The sequence below is a fragment of the Apteryx rowi genome, unplaced genomic scaffold (assembly GCF_003343035.1).
Source record: "Apteryx rowi isolate R43461 unplaced genomic scaffold, aptRow1 scaffold_115, whole genome shotgun sequence".
Taxonomy (NCBI): Eukaryota; Metazoa; Chordata; class Aves; order Apterygiformes; family Apterygidae; genus Apteryx; species Apteryx rowi.
In genome coordinates this window covers 824,066-846,138 of record NW_020447364.1, presented here as the reverse complement: position 1 = coordinate 846,138, position 22,073 = coordinate 824,066, and the positions used below count along the sequence as shown (strand labels likewise).

At 39.6% G+C, this 22,073-nt stretch overlaps 1 protein-coding gene across 10 annotated transcripts in view; it reads right to left on the bottom strand.

Moving 5' to 3' along the window:
- The window catches only part of FMR1NB (FMR1 neighbor), a 105,278-nt gene that overhangs the window by 22,975 nt on the left and 60,230 nt on the right, over positions 1-22,073 (bottom strand). For 2 of the 10 annotated variants that reach the window (XR_003255811.1, XM_026080050.1), the window contains one exon: positions 15,413-16,029. The exons of 1 other annotated variant lie outside the window; for it this stretch is intronic. The gene's annotated coding sequence lies outside the window, so the exon portion shown is untranslated. Of the gene's footprint in view, positions 1-15,412; positions 16,206-22,073 lie in introns of those variants that run through there. 7 more of the 10 variants (XR_003255812.1, XM_026080067.1, XR_003255838.1 and 4 more) reach the window with 5 other exon arrangements.

Sequence of the window (22,073 nt, the reverse complement as noted above, 5' to 3'; positions counted from 1 at the left end):
CATGAGGGCACGAGTTGCTTAAGCACTGCAGTGATGGCAAATTTTTCAAAGGACGGATACTTAACACTTTCTGAAAACCATATCCCTTTTGAATGTCTCAGGTTAGGTTTTCTAAATCATTAGCTGATTTATACAYGTTAAATAACGTTCTCTTTTTTTAATATATTTTGAAGCACTTGCATCAGGTTTAAAATTCTGACCTGTAAGTCACATTGAAAGACATTGAGAAAAAGACCAAACCAACACCTCTCTTTTTTCTATCTGGTTTCACTGACTGTGGCTGGAAGAGGTCTGTGGTATCCCAGATCTGCTGTTTTATCATTTGTATTACTTTTCCCTCACCAGTAAAAGATGAGTCAGCTTTGATGTTCTGGTCTTAATTGTTATAGCACATTGTGTCCCACAAGACAGAATATGGCACCAGTGGTACATAATTAAAAGAAAAACATCAGGACACTCGAAGGACAGGTTGATACAATAAAAGGGAAAGCAGGCTAGTGAGCCACATCTGCTCCTGACAAATAGACTCTTTGGTTAGTCATTAAAATATATACAGCAGATTTGGAATAGATTTTGAATAAACAGATATTTGCACAAAAGTCCATGGAAAGGTGCAAGGCAAAATTTTAGTTTGCCTAGCCAGTGGGTACAGGACTACAATGACACATCTTAAGGCCCCTGATTTTTTCAGTGCTTTCTTTCTGATGCTTTCCATGTCATGGGTTTCAAATAAATCCCTGAAATGGGATGAAAAATTAAATTGTCAGTATCGTTTGCTAACCAAAAATAGAAAACCACAAAACTTGTTCAGGTGAGTTAAATATTTTGATTTCACTCCTTTCTTTTCCTTTACATCCCTTACCTCCCCCTTTCCACTTTTAAATTTAAGTTAATCCCCAAAATGTCACAACAAAACACCATTAATACTAGCGGAAGAGCATAGAGTTTGACAGCAACATGTTGAGTCTGGAAATTCACTAAAACTGAGCTTCTTTTCAAAACTTTTTGGATTTGATAACTCGCAGCTTCCAAGGATGCAAAATGAAATGTTTTATGGGAAACTTCTATACCACAGAGCTCACCATAAAGGAGAGACCAACGTTGGTGGGACCCGGATTCTCCTGCTCCTCACACCCACTGAGAAGTGCACAGAACAGACTCCATCCCTGTCCATCTTGCAAGAACACAGCAGGGATTTTATGGCAGGAGGGAGATGAACTCCAGTGCGTACCATCCAGGACTAGGTTACTACCCATGGAACAAGGAGGGGATTTAAAAACGGTGTTTCCTGTTCTGTTCCCACAGCAATGTGATTTAAGGTCCTCTCTTGGCCTTAGCTGCACATCTACAGTCAGGCCCCCTCCCTGTGAGCAAGAGTGAAAATCAGGCTCTTTTTTTGCTATATAGGAATTTTGAGCATGTCTTGTTTTTCTCACAGGTAGACTAGATGGTTTCATCCTCTTTGGGAATCTCCCTTGTCCCTTCACAGGTCTGAGCTCATTTCTGATACGCAGTGGAAATACCCATGTGCATCTTTACCCCTAAAAAAAGTGCTCTGTGAGCTAGCATGACAATTGACATAAATGTGGAGCTGCTTATTTTTGCCACTTCGGTCTCCACACCCCCCACATATAACAACCCTGTATCCCCTAGGTTTTTTATCAATCCATGACCATCTGCCACATTTTTCAGTCAAATAATTCTTCACCTGCGACTTCAAAAAATCATAAAAGAAGACATCTGCGATAGTTCAGCAACCCTGGCATGACACAGTCAGTAACGGCCACTGGCTCCTAACTCGTCAAAGCACACTCCGTTTTCATGTAATTGAGAAGCAGGCTAAGTTTGCACAGATTATATGGCTGGTTTAATGAAGTTTAGTAAAATGAGCTCATTAATGCAGCTTTCGAAGGAACTTCCATTTTCTACATCGCAAGGCATGGTTTTACAATCTTTCAACATTAACATTAAAATCTCTCCAATTCTGCCATTCTGCTAAATCGCAGAGTGCATGTGGAAACTCCAGAAGTTCCTCTAATTGCTTGTAAAATGCAATTGCCATCCTCTACTTATGTGAGATGGGGCTGCAATTGGCAGTTCCCTAACTGTGGATGGGATCTGCTGCTCTTGCTCCCATTTGCTTATTTCGGGAATATAATGAGGAATGTGGTACTTTAAAAAAAATGAGGAAAATCTGAAAGTGACTCAGATATTTCATAATGATGCCATATACATACACACACACTTTCATGTTTTTTTAAACACCCACAGTTGAGTACTTACTGTATGACTTCTAATTTCTATCACACAGTTGTTTTATCACACCATTTAAAATCTCCCAAGGTAGTTTTGAAAAGAGGTGTTTTCTTAGACTGTCAGTACAACACTGCAGAAAAGCAAGCAGGTGCTACTGTGGAGTGAGTATGCAAACCACATGCTGGAGTAAAATATCTAGCATGAAGGTTTCTTATGTCTCTGTAAGATATCCAGAAGTCAATTAACCTGCTTATAGCTTGTTGTACAAAAAAMCAATCCACTGTCTTGGACAAAATGGAAATTAATTTTTTCGTCACTCTCAATGGCACGACAGCGCTTGTGAAGTTGCTGTTATCAGAATGGGAAATGCCCATTGGAATGATAAAATGTGCCATCAGATCATTGGCTCAGGTATCTGCCATATTTTATTCGAAGCATCAAGCCTGCTGGAAGTGGTTAAATCTCTCCAGATGGCTGTTTTAAATTAAGCCTGCCTAGCTGTATGTAATGTAAATCAAGATAAGGCAGGGAACTCAACAGTTTTGGAGATCACCATTGTAGGACGTCAGATCATGTCAGGATGGAAAACAACACAGGAAAAGAATGAGGAAAAAGGAAAAACTTGTGTCTGAGAGGAGTTTAAGTTCTTGCTGATGAGTGAACAGATGGACATACAAAGGTGGACAGCAGAAAGCATGCTCCTAATCTTTTCCTCATTCCTTTTTGTCATAAAAATGGGATGTTAACACAATGCTGTATTAATACAAAAAAACCCAGCTGTGGTAAAGTGGCTTAAGGATGTTCCTTCAAAGGAAATGGTGATAGTGCTCTGTCTTTTAGAAGAGTTTAACGCCACTTGTGAAGAAATGGCATGCACAGCCTGCGTATGCCCTAGCAACCTTCAAGACACTTGSCAGAAGCAACAGACAACAACGGGGTTGTTTCTTCTTTCCCCCACTGTGTCGCCATTTGAAGGGGTAGCAGCTGTAGGGCAGATCTTCCTTTATGATAAAGGAGGTACCATCCCAAAGCACTTTTCCCTCCTGTTGTGTTCCACAGGAGCCAGGAAACACCCAGCAGACAGGGAGAASGAATCCTGTCCTGAGGAGCAAAACTTCCCAAAGACATGAGGAGGAAAGAACTTTTTTTCTTTACCATTAAAAAGAGAACTGTACTCCTCACAACCTTCTTTGGCTAAAATACTGAGGTCAAATGGGTAGCTAGCTCATACTGAAAAAGGTAGCAATTACCTTTAGCTCTCCAAATAAGCATCAGTCACTGCTTAATTAAGGCCACAATGTAAATGGGCAGCACAAGACTTCTCTACAGAGGAAAAGCTCACATTGTGTATAGTTATTGCCTTTTCCTAACATGTGCTTTGGTTTACATCCACATACAGGGACTTGGAGTGACAAATAACATCATTACTGGGAAAGAGTAAACAGCTCACAGAGAATAATTTACATGATTTAATATAGCCTCACTCTCTGTTCATTGAATATCTGTAAACAGGTTGTGATTTTCTTCAATCATTCAATTGAATTAACTTGACAATATATATACATTTACTTGTTTACATTCTTTTATTGTGAAGATCAGTTCCACAACACACAATATCTGAGATTTAAGCTGTATTGGTCAGTTGGTCATTTAAAGGAAATTATTTCTATTCCCTCCTTAGATGGGCTCATATTGAGGATAAGAATTTAATCATCTCTATCCAATGTTTGTTCAGCACCCAGACAATTTAGTTCCAGTCCTTTCTAGAACATGTGCATAGTTCCATAATTCAAATATTTATGAAGACAACAATAAAACTTCTATGATTTTGAATTTCACAGTGTTCTGGCAATATGGCATGGATCTATGGCCATAATAGTCAGAATAGTTACAAAGTAGAAAGTTGATTACTGCATATAGAAGTACCCTCAACACTGAAAGGAAACGATGCCTCCAACATTCATACTCCTCTTCACTGGTTAGATGGGATAAAATGTGGCCTTTCTGTGGGGAAAAAAATCAATGTCTTCCTCATAAAGAATTATTCTATCAGTCACTGAAAAACACATGACAGCCAGCCATAACAAAAAAAAAAAAAGAAAAAGAAAGAAAGAAATTCTAAATGATTCTCCAGTGACCAAGACAACTAGCATTTTTTTCCTCAAACATCTCTGACACTTCTGTCTGATTTTTAGAACTTAGCTATGGAATTATTTCTCTAATGTTTCTCTCATCTCTTAAATTTCTGGGAATCCAGCATCACAGTCATGGATGGAAAAAGCTGCCCAGTTCTCTCAGGAAGAGAGAAAATCTCAGGAAGAAAACTGATGAGGATTGAAAGCACAGTGCTAAAGATGATCTCCCCTTTTTGTCAACCCCCCCAAAACCCCACAAAGAGCTCCTCTGCAAAACCCGATAGGCTTGTTGCTGTCACTGCTTAAGATCCTTGTATAAATSGTAGTAGGAGAAAAGAGGAGAGAAAACAGACTCCATAGTGCTGATGGCATTAAGCCTTAGAGATTAGTTAGAGTTTATCTCAGCACAGATAGTGATCCCCTAGAGGACATGTGGACCTTAATGCATCTAAGTGATGTGCAGACACAGAGAAGAGTTGGTGGCTGTTCCACTGGGCCTACAGTCTAAGCAATATCTTTCGGTACAATTACTCTCATTCAAGTCCATTTGTAGTTTAAAACATTACTCAGTGTGAACTAGAAACACAGTGAGAACTTACATGTAGAGATAAACAGAGGTCTTAGTATGGTGATTATTTGTATATTTTATTACTATTATTATTACCATTTCACTACATTAAAAAGGCTAAGGGAGATGGGGATTGGTGGGAAGGTCACTCTTGATCTGAGAGATGTTCCCAGCCCCAGTWAAATGCAAGCAGGCAGTTGACATAGGTATAGACCACAATGCTTAGGACTGCACAGAGAGGGTACAAACTGGATGGTTCCTTTCAACTGGAAAACTTCAGGTGGGTATTTGTAGTTGGATTACATCTACTCCATGCCAAACAGTGGGTGACCAGAGCCAGTGACCTTGCTGTGACCTTGGCCCCTTCTTTCCACTGAAATGGGAACCTCCTTCCCTGAGAGAGGAAGCTCCAAGTTTTCACCTCATTAGCCATTTTGGTGGAAAGTAGCTGAATAAAGAGATGTGTATGAAATGCAGGTGGGAAAGCTTTCAATGTTATATGGCAATTTCTAACTTAGCATTCCTCATGCATAAAAATTGCAACTTTGAGATTGTTACCAAACTAAACAAAACAGAACATCTTTGAGTTCACGTTTTTAATAGCCCACGTTGGCAGAAAATGTTGGCAAGCTTTTTGAGAGAGTGGACAGTTTTGTTTAAGTACCAGGCTTCTCTTCTGTCTCAGGTTCTTCTTCTATTGGTCTCTTTCTATTCAGCACCAATTTACTGATTCACAGTCTCCAAAGACATGTGTATTCTCTTCTCATTTGACTCCAATTTTGGCTGGTCCTCAAACCAAAGCCTGTGTGTTCTCTACTCAGAGATTTATTATTAAGTGTAATCCAGTGGTTCTTGCATCCTGCCTTTTATTTTCCCAAGCCTAAATTTGCAGAGGGACTAATACGCCTGAAGTAGGGCAGGGGTGGAATTTAGGCACTTACATACAAGAGCATAATTCCTAAAATACCCAATGTAAAGCCTAGATGGAGTCTCTAGATATCTAAATTTGCATTTCTAAAGTCCATAGGCATTTAACTTGCCTGTGCAGAAGTGCTGCCCTACCAGAATAGCAAAGCAAGTCAGCACCTCACCTGTTCTGGGGCTCTCTGATTAGTCCAAATCTCCACAGGAGCCAGACTGAGACACCCAAACCAAGCCTGGCATTTACTGGCACATGAGTTCTGAACAAAACCGTAGCAGAGATGGCAGCCTTCACTCAGCTGGGTTGTGGTGCCCATATTTTCTATACTGGCTCTGCTCAGTCTCTTACACATAATGTAGGAGGTTTGGGCTTAAAGCCCTTTCAGGAAAAGGAGTTTAAAACCTTCTCTCTCATCTTGTAAATGTAACAGTGGCTCTACTGGATTCTGGGATTCTCCAGTCTTAAAACTGAAGTTGCACCATTGTGCAGAAAAAAATCTTTATTTCCCTCTTCCAGAGGAAGAAAACTAGAACATGCATAACTCAGCCACCCTAAAGTGGGGCAGCACTTTTAGCCCACACTCCCAAAATTGTTCAGACATTTTATGACAGATTATCTTTGGAGAGGTTAGAGAAAAAGTGATATAGGGGCTTGCTTGAAGCACAGAGCTAAATCCCATCACTCTGGGGAGCTAAGACACTTTCTTCGCGGWTTCAGTGGAGGGCTGGCATAGGAAGCTTTTGCTCAATGAACTGTTTGTTGTAGATCCTCTTCTAAGGTGCCCATACAAAGCAGGCTAAGCTTTTAATTCAGAGTCACAGATTCCACTTGGATAGTCAAGCCCTTAAAACCTAAGGTACAGTGATGACAGGCATCCAAGAATGACCGCATTTATGGAGCTAAGCTTCAGTACAGTTGCTTTTCCTCCTCCAGCTGAGCAGGCTTTTCAGTATTTTCAGTCTACAAATCTGAAAGCAAAATTTAAATTCTCTCTTTCTAGCACACGGCATAAGACGGACAGGATTCGCACTCGAAAGCAACAGGCACTATGTGTATATTACCAGATGGGCAGGCACTTCTGGGTTCCTGGGTACACTTGCCAAGACTGAACAAAAACTACATGTTTTGAGCAGATGCTTGATCTATATGTGGTGGTGACTGAGATCCTGGTCTATACTGTGTGCATCCCAGCAGATAAGGACAGATACAGCCAAATATTCATTAATGCTTGCCCTGAGAATATACATAAAATAGTAAATAGCCCTCTGACACAGTGATAAGTCCTAAGTATTCAACCCACATATTTTAGGAGCTTGTTGACAAGCTGGAAATGATCCAGAAACTGGTTTGCAAAGATTTCAGGACTGCAGAACATGTCCTGCAGTTGGAGACTCAAGAAACTCCGGCTGTTTAGGTTATCCCCAAGAAGGTCAAAAGGTGATTTACTCTGGGTACATAAGTAAGGAAGAATATTCATTATGAATATGGGGACAGGTTAGCAGAAAGAGGCATTAGTGAAAACAGAAATTAGGTTTTAGAGGGGAGAGGAAAGAAGCCTTTATATTTTTGGTAATAAATACTGAGAGCAATAGAGCAATATGACTATATACCTACAGCTGTAGAGAATTCTCCAGCACTTGAATTCTTTAGATATAGACCGACTGTGCAGGATGTGCTCTAGGACAGTAAGAGAGCAAGAACAGGACACATAAGTGAATGGGGACAATTCTGTGACTTGGTAGTGCAGGTATCTTAAGGTCATCAGAATGGTTCAATCTACTCTTAAGAACCTACATGTCTTTTGTGATGAATCCACAATTATTTGTACCACTATGCAGTAATTTTTCTGTCTTGGTTTCACTTTGAATCTTTCAATAAAACATATGATTTTCCATCTCATTCTCCAAGACTGTCTTTTTGGCAGGGATTGCCGGAGTTTTATCCTCTAGAGATGTCAGAAGGTTCTGTATCTTGTCAGGCTTTGTGGTAAATAACTCAAACGTTTACTTTCCTATTTCTCTGGCTGCTTCACAGAGAGAGTGCAGGACCTTTTCTCCAAGTCATGTCCTGGATCTGTAAGACAGCACTAGGAACAATTTGAATGGGCTCTACAGCATGGCGCAGGGCACGATTTTGACGATTAAACCTGGTAAAGTCATTAGTGGCTGCACATAGGCAGCATGGTGGTCAAATAGACACTGAGAGTACTCTTCATTTCTGTACTGCCAGTGTCTCTAGCGTAGACAGTATGTCATACCTCTTTACACTGTTCAGTTAGCAGTCGCCTCTGGCCACTTTTATCACCACTCTGTTAGTGTGATACCTGCCGCTTCTGTTATGCTAATTGCACAAGCATGGCTCAGTTATATGACGCAGATCATATATACAAACAAAACAAAACACAACAATAGCAATTAAGAGGAAGACCAGAGATGACTTAAGAGAAGATAGAAATATGTGACCAAACATATATCATGTGTCCCCAAAATTTCCATTCTGAAGCCACAACTGCAAGTACCAGTAGGTCAGTTCCTGAGCAAGAACCATTGCACTTTCAAATGACTCTGCAAAATAGTAATGTAAAGAAAATCTAATTTATTTCAATTAAGGAGGTCTATGAGTCATTACTTATAAGGTTTGCTAGAAACCATGAGTGACTGACTGCCTCAGTGCCACTATATGCTTTTTTTGAACTCCAGCTGAACTACAGAAGCAAAGGGTTACGAAAACCTACCTGACTGATGTGTTGAGCTCCTGGATTTCTACCATGCTAGGACTGAGTGATCTTACAGCATAGTAATGACAGGAATGATTACCTCTCAGGATGGATGTAATGCTACATTTCAGGGCTTAGGTGCATAACTGCTTTCCTCTTATTATATCTCCCTTTTGTACTCCATGTATTCTAGTCAATGGCACTGTAATTTCCCAAGCAACTCCTGCTTTCATAAGGAGCCCTCCTAATGACTCTGCCTTGCCTCATTTTCTCCTCAACAAAATGAATAGCTCCCATGCCCTAAGCAAAGCCTGTTTTTATTTTCACTCCTTTATTTTTGTGCTTGCTGTGATGGACCTTAAAGATCTAGCTGTTTTCAAAAGTTAATAAACTCTGTGCTGGGGAAAAGCTCCATGCCATCTGCTTGGGATGCTGCAATGCCCCAGCTATCCAGGGGGACACTAGACTCTAGGCTACACTGACTACATTATACTGCTCCATCAACCCACTGGAGTATTACTGGAAAGAACAAGCCAGAATAAGGGTGGCCCTTTGCCTAACTGTAGCATTTTGTGGGTAGCTGAAGGAGAATATCAGATATGTTGATTCCAGGGCAAGAGAGGGAGGTTCTTGTGTGCCAGCGAAGATGTTCACACCGCATAATGTTAGCCCTACAGGGCAGCAACCTTGGTGAGGAGGATGAAACTACCAGATGGAGCATATCCTCATCCTCTGCCCCCATGTAATCGGCAGAGCCTTGTAAACTGAGGCAGGTAAGCTACAGAGTACAAATACCAGCCCAGAATGAATGGCATCATCTATGTGAGAGCTGCACTCATTTCAGTGTTGGATTAGTCAGCTGGCATAAAACACCCTGTACCTCAGTCATTCTCTGACATCAGATATTTCAAATACATTAATACCACCTCCCCCTTTTTTGTTATTAATTATTTTAAATGTTGTCTCTGGCACTTTAGAAAGTAATTCCCATGCTGATCCTCCACAGATATTTATCAGATACAAAATGCAGTATCATATCTACAAGCACTGACAGATCCCTTCATACCAAGCCAGCTTACCCTTGTTTGGTGTGGTATGCAAGATTTATTCCTCGAGCCACTTGTTATATGAGACAGGTATTGAAAAGCAGTCAACATTCCTGGATACATTTGTGATTATGAGGGAAATGGCCAAGAAGGCCGATGGTATCCTGGGCTGCATCAGGAAGAGTGTTGCCAGCAGGTCGAGGGAGGTGATTCTCCCCCTCTCCTCAGCCCTGGTGAGGCCACATCTGGAGTACTGTGCCCAGTTCTGGGCTCCCCAGTACAAGAGGGATGTGGCACTACTGGAGCAAGTCCAGCGAAGGGCTACAAAGATGATTAGGGGACTGGAGCATCTCTCTTATGAGGAAAGGCTGAGAGAGCTGGGCCTGTTTAGCCTGGAGAAGAGAAGGCTGAGAGGAGATCTTATCAACGTGTACAAGTATCTGAAGGGAGGGTGTCGAGAGGATGGAGCCAGACTCTTYTCAGTGGTGCCCAGCAACAGGACGTGAGGCAACGGGCACAAACTGAAACACAGACACTTCCATCCGAACATGAGGAAAAACTTTTTCACTGTGAGGGTGACAGAGCACCGGAACAGGTTGCCCAGAGAGGTGGTGGAGTCTCCTTCTCTGGAGATATTCAAAACCTGCCTGGATGCAATCCTGTGCAAYGTGCTCTAGGTGACCCTGCYTGAGCAGGGGGGGTTGGACTAGATGATCTCCAGAGGTCCCTTCCAACCTCAGCGATTCTGTGATTCTGTGAAATCCTCCGAGTCATAGAAGTCAGACAGTGGAAATCAAGCACTTTACTCACTGTTGCATCTTCAAAAATATCCTCTCCTGTATTTTACTGCACTTCATTACTCTTTCTTTCTCTGCAGTGAAAATCCATAGATTGTGATAGCTAGTATTCTCTTTCCCTGTGCATTTCCATTAACTGTTATTTCCTTCCAGTAAGTATCATATTCAAAATGCTACTGTTAGTTTTGTATTTACTAGCTTTTTTCTTTTTTAGACATACGTCCAAAGAAAGACACTGACAGTATACATGACGCATCCTCATTTTTGCATTCACTTCATGCAGAACATATTCATACTCACAGCACACTTACTAAGGCACAATATCCCTTTAAATCACTCTGAACGTAATATCTTTAAAGGACTGATTAAGTAGTTGCCCCTATCAATGTAACTACTGTCTGCTAAGTGTGCTGTTAAATCAGCAGCTCATCAAATGGTCTGATGCTAGGATGTAACAAGTTTCTGATGGAATTGTGCTCCTTCAAAGAACAAGCATTCTTTTCATCACCCTCTTAGTCACCTAATTTGACTGAGATCTAAGATCCTAATGCATCAATCTTGTTAATTCTCTTGCCAGTACATAAGAAATTGAAGCAATAAACCACAACCTGTTTGTAGTGGTGTTAACATTATTATGTAGTACACCAGCTGACAGGAGCACTGCTTTTCCATTAAACGTCAGCCAATACAATGAGCTTATAGCTCTTGGGAGTGTCTGTCTTGTCTTTTTTCTTTTCTTCTTCTTTCTGAACCTCTGATGACTGACCCAGAGTGCTGACCCTAATTCACTCTCATGAGTGTTGGTTTTTGCATGGTAAAACACTAACACCGTCTCCTCTCATTTCTGTTGCACTTTCTCTTTGAGTGATGGTATCATTTCCCTATCACTAATGTCAAGACTTCATTTCAAACCAGCAGGTACTAAACACCCCAGTAAAACTGTTGAATTTTTTTTCCTAATGGGATTAAAGAATATTTTTTCCTCTAATTGCCTCTCCTAAATGGCTGAACCATTTTTGCTTAAATATATTRCAAAAAAAAAAAATTAAGGCAAACAGTATGTGTTTCAAAATGTCAGCCCAAAAGCTGAATTTTGGCAAAGTTGTACATACAACTATAAATATAAAACAGCATGTGATAACATGCAGTGCTGAGGAACTGTAAGCATCATTGATAACAGCTTGCCCTTGAGAAATTAGCTCCATCATAAAGAAAGAAGTTTGATCTCAAAATTGGACACAAAAGCTAATGTAAGCGAAATGCCTTGTAAATGCCTCAGTGAAAAGTATACAGAATGAAAACCGTAAGACAGAATTTTAATGGCAGCTTTGACTAAAGGTGACAGCATTGCCGCCCTTGGGAGTCATGGTGGTGGTTACGCATGGGAAAAGGGAGAGAGGGAGGGCTTTTGACATCCCTGGCCTTAAGTTTGGGGCAAACACTGGGTTGTTTCTTCCCTTCCGCAACCCAGTTTTCCCATCCTTAATTACAGTGCATTGCTTCCTCCGAGGAAAAAAAAAAACCTACACCCTTCTGCATTTGCCAGAACATGCCTATTCCCTGTTGGTGGTTGTTAGAGATACTCTACTAGTATATAACTTTCCATGTGAGGGCTGCCATGGTAACACAATTTACTGTATACCAGGGTTAATATGTGCATAGACACAGAATAATGTGCAGACACACAAATTACTGCTTCCCTATGGACTGCTTCTTCTGGCACTGATTTTGTTGCTGTTGTTGGACACATGCTTTATACATTAAAAACAGAAAAAGCCTCTTTGCRTTTGATCTTGTATTCTGAATGCCAGGATGTATAACAGAAATGTGTTCTTTACAGTTAGAGGGGGGAGAGATTGCAAAATTGCAAATAAATTTATGCTCATGAAAATGCTATATGCAAGCAAAGTAAATTCTGAACTGATCACTATGAATTTTTGCATTTGGCAAACGAACAGGCAATTGTTTGTTAAAGATCCAGTCCACTCATAATGGCAAAAAGTTTTTTATTCTAAATAAAGAAAGTATCATTTTGAAAAATAAATGAATGAGGCAAAATAAAAGCTTTGCAAAACAGCAATGGGATTTCCTACTCTGCAGCTGTGTGCTATTACCAGCTATAGTATATCACTCAAATGCTGCTTTTAAAGGGGTAACTGTCAGCCTACAGGGATTAAGATTGAGAATTTGCAATTCATCATCTTTATTTGGAAGTCTGGTGGCTTGCCTGCCCAAATTAAATACTTTCTCTATCACAAGCACACTTTTCAATTAGTTAGAAACATGGACTGCATTTGATTTCAATAAATAAACAAATTATAAACTCTTGAATCTTTATTAATTTAAATCAAGAGTTTAAAATTCAGTCTTGCAAAATACATGGCACTTTTGGAGATATCTTTATATAATTATGCCAACCTCCTTCTCCGATTGTCAGAGTCTTGAACATTAACTCAATTGCTTCAAATGCAGCATACTTTATGCCAGCTGTCAGCATCAAGCTCCATTATGATTTTGGCACAGAAATTTTGCTAAGGGTCACACCAAAAGCAGAATCAGGCCCACATGCTTCCACCCTCTACTCGTTTCCTGAGGGCTGATTTGCAGTTAGGAGGAAAAAATAATTTTTCTGTTAAAAAGGCCCACAATTGTTTGCACAACTAGATTTGCAAACAGAGTAAGCTGGAACTATTGGTGCTGTTTTCAGCACTGTTTACATCATCCAAGCAAGCCTCCCCCCCCCCCCAAAGAGCAAAATAATATACATTTTTTTTAATTTTTTTTAAGAAAGTGAAGAAGTATGACTTTTATCACAAGTTAGTTGACCTATGCATAGGCAGGGAAATAAAAATATAGTGGAGACTGAAGGAAAAAATGGGAGCCTGTTGTTTAGATTACAGCAATCGGTGCAATCGCTCTTAAGTTATGGCTTGGCTGTCTGCATTCCAAGCCCAACTCATTCATTTAAAACACAACAATTTGGCTCACTTTTGTATGTGAATATAGGTACACACACACAGACACTCATTTACATAGGCACAGAGGTGTGTTTATGCATCTGTATGTATTTTGCAGGTGATAGTCAGGTCTTGGACTCTAAAGACCTGGTTCAGTCACATTATGCACCACACATRCTTCCTTTAGGGGATTAAGCTTGAGAAGATACAGAAACTAGCACTGTCCTTGATTTAATTTAGCACCACATTTCTAAGATGGTTAATGACACTATTTGGTGAGTAGCGTAGTTAACAACAAAAATTAATATAGTGCAAACCTCTTCTCAATATGACTGCACATTTTCTGAAGAATGAGACAGAGGCCATGACAGTGCTAGGAACCTCTGGAAATCTTGGTTTGCCACGTTTCCACAGACATTACAAGAGACCAGTAAGATTTCCAAGGGTGCAGGACAGCATAGCATGTCATTGGGACCTTTTGCAGGCAAGTCACTCACACTGGGGTTCAGCGCCGCCCAAGTCTCTGATAAAGGCATATTAATTCAGGTTCAGTGTCATGCTGGCAATAGCTATACAGCCTTCGTGACAGGTAGTCTCAAAAGTATAAGCATCTTTCACTTACAGTGGGATTTAGCATTTCTGGAAACTTCACCCATAATTTGTACTTCGTGAGCATATATGCCTCCTTCTAACCCTGCGGCTAGACAACAGTTCCTAAAAATTCCTCTATGAGGCTTTTTTTTTTTTTTTAATTTAAAAAAGCTCTGAATACTCTGATTCCCAGGCTCCTAAGGAGATTGGGACCTCTGCGTTTTCAGTACTGGATTCTCCATTAAAGCCATGAACAGTAAAGGCTTGAAATCCAGTTAATGAAACATAACCATGCAACTGGAGGTATTTGGTTATCGGCGCAAAGGAAAGTAGAAATAAATCCAGGTAAAACGAATAAGTGCTATATTGCAGTGCTTGCTTCAACGCTAAATGACTAAAACAGCAAGGACTAACTGCATGTCAGACTATTCTTCCTTTAGTGAAAGGAAGTGTGCTGAGAGGAAATCTCCTCTGGTAACCATAAACACCAAGTGAAAGTGCACATCGGATGCCGTGCAGTATTTGCCAGCTGTAATTGCTTCCTGTCAAAAATGGACAAACAAGTAAAAGTCATTAATCTGACTTCTTGGGTTTTACTGAGGAGATAGAAACTGAACATGGGAGGTCAGGCATGAAGGGCTTCAAGCCACCCAAGGGAACAGGCTCAGCCAGCGCTGGCTCCAGGTGGTGCAAGGTGCCCAAAGCCTAGCTCTCCTCCGAGGTGCTCAGCCCACCCTGGCTGCCAGTGCCCGGGCATGTGCCCTTGTACAAACCACCCCAAGTGACACTGATGTGGTCGTGCAGGGATCGACTGTTTGGGCAGGCACTGCAGATGTCACCGGCGCAGCCCAAAGCATCGTGGCGCAGCCCAGTCCCTGGTCAGGGCTTTCTGCCCAGCACGGCATTCACGAGTACCAGCCCCCAGCTGGTTTTAGTATACTGACTTGCACCAGTTTGGGTATATTGGAATACCATTAATACAAAACGCAGACAAATGGTTTTGCCCTTTGTAGCTCTCCATGTGTTAGGTATAGTCCAGGCTTTATGAAATACATTCACTTATTTAACCATGCCTTTGCAGCCTGTACAAAATATAAAAGCACAATTTTTTCCCTTTCCACTTAAATGTAGCATGACATGTTGCTGGTCTTCAAACAAGGAATAAGAAATTCATACACGATTTTACAAAGTAACTTTTCCATTGTCTGACACCACAGTAAAAGCAAACCAAACCAAGCCCCAAAATAACAAGCTGACAGATTAGTCCAAACTAAGTCATATTTGTGTGTGCAATAATTGCTAGCTGCTCATTAATCTAGCTGAAGTTTATAAATACCACAGAGAAAGCAGGTTCATTCCTCCTCCTTTTTAGTGCTACTGAAAAATAATATGGTGACTCGATTCCATTGATTACAAACAAAAATCATTCAAAAGCATGTGCTTTCTGTATTTTGTCACACAGAAGAAATATGGTCAGGTGTTTTTCAAACAAAAAAGGCCCAAATATGATGGATAGTTCTGGACTGAAATCCTTTATTGGCTTGATCTGTCATTCATTAGCATTTCTAGAAAAATTCCCTCCTGGCCTTACTTGGCAGCGGGTGAGGTCATGTTTTGTCAGGGTTGCACTAGCGTCTCCCCAGGCCTCCGCGAGGAATCCCAGTGGCAGCGCTGCCGGCTCTGCTGCCCATCCGTCTACTGTTGACATTAGAAGCTGACAGAAATTGATCAATTTATATTTTTAATTCAATCTATGTTTTTTAATTAATTCATAACTTTTTTTCCTCCTGGTGAGTTTTTCAGAATTCTTTCCGGTAGTTTCTCTGGGATTTATGAAATACGGCACTGCGAATGAAAGGAGGCTTTTCAGGACATCTCGGTTGCGTACAGTGATGCATGTGTCTACCTGCGGACACACTGCTGTATGTTTTATTTCAGAACTGAAATAAATGCATCAAACACATTAAGTATGATAATTCATTTTCCTTTTCTTCCATATTCTTAACGTTCTTCCCCAAAAGCACACTCCATAATCTTTCACCTGTAAAAGAGATTTCCCCCTGCAAAGTCAGGATCCAAGAAACTATTAAACTTCAGGATGGCTTTAGTGTCATTCACTTCAAGGTTCGGAAATGATATATACAGTACCTGAGTTTTTGTTTTGATGAATATCACCTCAGAGAGAAGCGAAACTAATGATATCTGCAGTTGTGAAGCCTAATGATAGAGAAAAGCTTTCACAAAACAGGCAAATGACTTTAAATAAAACCAAATTCAAAACTGAAGAAACTTGTTAAACCCAGGACCAGTTTCTGAAGCAAAAAACTGAAATAAATTCCATGTCTCTACTGTGTGGGTATTGTATGCGTTCATCCAATTTTGAGTGCTATAAAATTGGCTTAAATATAACGTGCAGGTTACATTTCCAAGCTGTGTTTCAGTAAAGGCCTTTTCAATGTGTACTCATGGGAAAACCATGCCACAGTTTAAGTGGTGACATTTCAGAGAGCAGAAAAGTCTCACAGCTTGAAATTGTCTTGCTGCGAAAGAGATGAATATGCTATTTACTATGATAAGTACTAGTTATGTCCAGGCATTCAGAATTTACTCTTTAATGTGTGCAGTGGGAAAGCAAGCTACTTAGGTTACAATTAAATGCAGGTTAGGCTCTTGACGTGATGAAGAAACAGTAGGAGAAGCATATGAGATAGCTTACACGTGAGCTACGAGAGGGGTAAAAAGGCAGCTCGTAACTTTAGAGGCATCTTTTACGACAGACATAATAAGGAGGATCATAAAGCACAGACATGTTACAGGACTCGGCGTCTGTGAGAATGAGGCAATGAGTTAAACACCTGCGACCGGCCAGTCAATATTTTGCAATGAGTGATTCGGAGTTTTGATGGCTGTCTTTGGCCCTGAACCGGCTGTGGATATGGAGGAGGCCAAGGGATACAATGCTCTTTATTTAGGTGCTTATGTATCTCAAGTTAAATGGAATGAATATGGGCCCCCCAAAAGCCATTTTTATCTACCTTAACTCTTAAGCAAGTGTTCTTATTTTGGTAAATATAAGCCAAAATCTCACAACTTCCTCCAGGACTACTGAGGGAAGGCTAAAGCCCAGTTTTAGGTTGCTGATAATATAGGACCTCTTCTCATGCAAAATTTGACTCACTTTCTCAGGAAAATTAGTGCTCCATACTGAAAGTCTGTTTTTCGGTAAGTAAAATTTTCTACAAAAATTACTCTGCCTGCACATATCAGGGGAGCCTGACTGGATAACACTCAGGTCTGTATTCCCTCACAAACAACTCAAAGATTGGCAGCAAAGGATACAGGGATCTTTAGAAAACAAAAGCTTTATAGAGCATGCCAATGGAAAGCAGAATCACCAGAGCAGTAATACTTGACTTTTCCAGCGATCTACCCATCCACAGAGGGAAGAGCATTCGTATTTACTGACTGTACCAAAACCAAGATTGCATTAAACTCCACTCAGAAGTTTCTAGATCATTTCCAAAGCCTTATTGTAAGAAGTGAAAGTTTCAGTGTTCAGTTTAAATACACACATTTACAAACTCGCCCATACTTACAGCCAGTGATTCTTCAGATTCTCGCTCTTTTATAGAAAAGCGCAAGACATGCCAAACTAAGAAAAACAAACTTGCCAGTGATCCCCCACTCTGTCACATGGGTACAAAATCCTCAGAACGTGAGCAAATAGCAAAACTGCAGAATTACGCTACGGCAAGATCAGTCTGAGCCTAGCCAGATTTGGTTCTGAAGCAAATCTGTTTTACAGTCATTATTTTTAATGACCGTAGCAGAATTAATTTTAACCATTTGCAAGAGAACCCTATCTGTGGATTTCAGAGCATGCTGAAAGCAAGCTGCTGAAGTGAATAAACTGGTATCCCATTCATGTCATCTGACCTACTTGTATCTTCTACACCCACTGGGAGAAGGCAAAAGTAACATGATATATACCTAAACTTCAGTGGCTCTTAGTTTTACATCATTCATAAACTTTCCTACTCCAGTTAAGCACTCCATGCCATCCCATCGATAATTAGATTTTTGATCCGAGTACAATATTTGTGATTACTGCATTTGGCCTTAATGTAGAAGTGACAGCAGTATACATTGAATACATATGTATAAATTCATGTGCACATATCAGATTTCCAGTTCAGTGTGCCTGAACTTTAATGATACTAAATACTGTCTTTTGACACAAGTACATTGTACCGAAGTTCAAGAAACTCACTTTCCTGACTTTGCTTTTCAGTAATAGCTGGAAGTTATGCATCTCAGCTCCACAACTCTTCAGAACAAAAACTGAGAACAAAGCCTCTGTGTAAAACAGAAGACATACCCAGATTGCAGATAAAAATACAGAAAAGTGATTAAAACACCAATGGAATGTAAAGCTTTTCCTTATTCATTACAACATTATGCAAACTACGCAAATAAATATTGCATGGCAGCCAATAATAAATAATGATAAGAAGTTCAGTTTTCAAGTTGTATATAATAATGAAAATTTGGCTAATAATTTTGCACCTATGTAGTATAACTGCATGTTTCCTCTTAAATTTTAATGCAATTAATTAACATATGATCAGCATATTTTTATTTAAGGAATGGAAGAAAGGTTATTTTTGCTTCTTTTGGATTCAGTGGAGAGACTATGAATTTGGATTTTAGTTGAGCATTTATAGAAAAATATTTACTGTCTATATCTGAACTGGTTCATGGAGAAAGTGATGTTTTTAAACAGGTGTTACTCAAATAAGAACCAGTATTAAGATTTTCATTCCTTTTGCCTAATCAGTGAATATAGTTACAAATTACTCATATACCCACAACCATATTCAAACAGCTCCATCATACTGTCACTGTTTTCCAACAAAGTTTAGTATGCTTAGAATAAATTCTAAATGTAACATTCATTAGTTAGCCCAGATTCGCAATAACATCACCAACAGGATTAAAATGARACCTCATGAATTTATATCACGAGATACAGCATTGTAGCATAATGAAAACAGAGATGACAATTTCATTATCAACTGAAAAGTTGTTGAAACATAACTGATAAATTTGTCAGGGTTTGCATGTTAAAAATAGTCCTTTCATTTGCTTATTTTGTTTGGCTATCTTTAATCATTACAGTAGAGAAAATCTGAGTGGCATTCCAAAGAGGAGGAGGAACTGTTAGCAGTAATAAGTTGCACTTCAGATAGCAGTGAATGCTAACATTCAAGCTTAATTTGTAAAAGCATTTAAGAGCTTGGAAGGTGCTTAGAAACAAGGTTAAGTGCATTGGCATCCTGAAGCTGAATGTATTGTACAAACAGTCATTTTAAAAGCCCAGCTCTTTCTCTTGAGTTGCTAACAGAAAGAAATACTGCAGTATCATAAACTCATAAAATGCTACTCTTTGCTATGTACTTTTTATGCATTCTGTTTAAGCTTGAGAACTGGGAAACAGATGGTAAAAATTATTTTTCTGCTACAGGTTTCTTATGTGATCTTCTCTTACTCCATGTATTTCTATGACTTTTTTTTCCTCTGTAGCAGGCCAACCTCTTCCACTTCCTTCTTCTGTTCCATTTATTTAACCTACAGAGGTGAGAGAAGGAAAGGGCAGATGCATGGCCAGCAGTGGTTTATTGAGAAAAAAAAACCTTATTATAGATTGAGGAAAAACTTATCATAGAAAAGAATAAATCAAGAAGAAATTGGATTACAGTTTTCAACATACTGAAATCCACGATCACTCTTTTTGCCCTCTAGCAATGTATTTCAAAGGTTTGACCAGTTCTCAGGAAAATTCCCTCCTGTGTTCATGAACTTCTGGCTATTTTTGAAGGTTTCAGTGCCCAGTGGAATAGAGATACCATGGAAAATGATGATTGCAGAGGAAGAGGCAGGTAGGTTTTCAATCTACTGCAGTTTACTTGGAAGACTGAATTAATTTGTACTCTGTATCAACAAAGATGCAGTGAAAGGAGAAGAGCACATGAAATTTGCTGGAGCTCATTCAAGACGTGTAGTTCCATTTCTAGGCCATATGCCCTGAAAATCACTTAGGCAATTCCCTCATATGTAAGAGGGGTTGAATCACACTAATCTCCCGAAGTCATTGTGAAGTTAAATGCAATATTATTTTCATTTAAAAATACATATAATGCATTGAAAAAATATTATACTTCTACAAAAGTTGTGATTAGGAGTCCTAGAAAAGAATAATAGTGTAGCAGATATAATATTCTGTTGGTAGCTGGGCTCATCCTATAAACTTTCATGAGTAACACTTTTCTCCTTGATTAATATAACCCCCAAAAGCCTTTGTTTCAAATATTATTTCTAATTATTCATGGTTTATAGATGCAATCACGAATAAAGATGAAAGAAAAGCAGGCTTACTGTTCAACAAATTGGATGGAAACACTGAACTTCAGACATGTATAAAGAAATGGATATGATCACTATTTTATATTCCCAGTCAAACAATTAGGTTTTGTCAGATGCAGGATTTTCTTTGGCTTAGTAACAAGTGTTGTGTAAATAGCTCATCTTTGCTCATAGAGGGCAGAGTGCAAGATAAAAATGAAAAAAGTCTTGAAAATAGCAATGGAGGCCCTCATTTTTTAATGATTTTCTATTAACTCTGTACAGAATGAGTGCTCAGCACCAACCCAGAGAGAGGCGTGAGGCTGAAAACCAGGTTAGAACTTGGTGTTTATGCACCAGCGGAGCAGATACAGCCTCCTGCTATGTCAAGAAGAGTTAAAGACTAGTTATAACCTTGACTCATCCTGTGTACAGAGGGAAACGTGGTGTTCTGGATATCCTGTACCTGAATTCCATAATCCCATTGATATTAAAAAATCAGGACAGAGCAAACCACAATTAGCAAATAGAGAAACTCCAGATACTAATGATTTAATGTTTACAGCCAATTGCCGTAAACCGCAAAGGGATGGCTGTCTGAAAGTAGGTAGAGTTTCAGCTGTATTGTTACGGCACTATTTTGCAGATATCTGATCAGTCTTTATAGAGTAAGGTACTGACAAGCAACACAGCAGGAATTCAATCAGTATATCAAAACTCTCACATTGTCTCAGCCTGGTGATGTTCTTTAGTTTACAGAAAGAAATCCTGACACCCTCACAGTCCTAATGAAAGTTTAATGCTAAGCCACAAATACACTGACCTGCTCCAACACCCATTTCATTAAAGGATTTTCCTTCAGTACATCCATGAAACATGACACAAGGAAAAGTTTGCATGGAATGCTTGCCACTTCTGCTATACTAGCAGACCAAAAAAATAAAATCCTCTTCTATAAATTTGCCTTGCCTGAGTTTGGACCATCATAGCTGTAACTCCATCAGACCCAGTAACCTTTTCTTCTGACTTTTTTTTTTAAACATTGAAGGACTGTTACCCTGTTTATAATGTATCCTTTCACACGCGCTCTTTAATGTGCACCAATTTCTGAAAACTCCTGCAATCTAGAACTCCCAGTACAACTACCAGCTTGTCTGGATTTAGACATGCATTAACATCATCACACTTTACTCGGTTTTTGGTATGTTTTAAAGAGAAAAACCAGATACATCAAAAGAAGGCTTAAGGAAAAGCCATACAGTCACCGTCATAGATACCAAAGTGAGATGTGATGTGCTATATTAGGGTCCTGCCAACTAAGCACTAAAGCAACAGATACATACATTTAAAACATCAAATACATCTCAGTTCTAAAGCAAAACTACAGCCTTGGTTCTTCTGTTACTCAGACATGGTTTACACCAGGGTAACTGCTTCTGAATTACCTGTGTTTTTGTCAGAACAAGATCAGGCCCTGAAGTGCATAGAGAGGTTAAACAATACCTGGTAGAAAGGAAGGCTCAGACAGCCAACACCTCCACAACTACCTTTGAATACTAAACAATGCACAGCATAAACTAGAATATTCTCTGTTTGTCTTTAATCACCGAGTACCACTTTTTAAAATTTAAATTCATGCCTCTGAGTCACTTTTTGTTGCCAAAAGCAACAGGTCTTAACAGA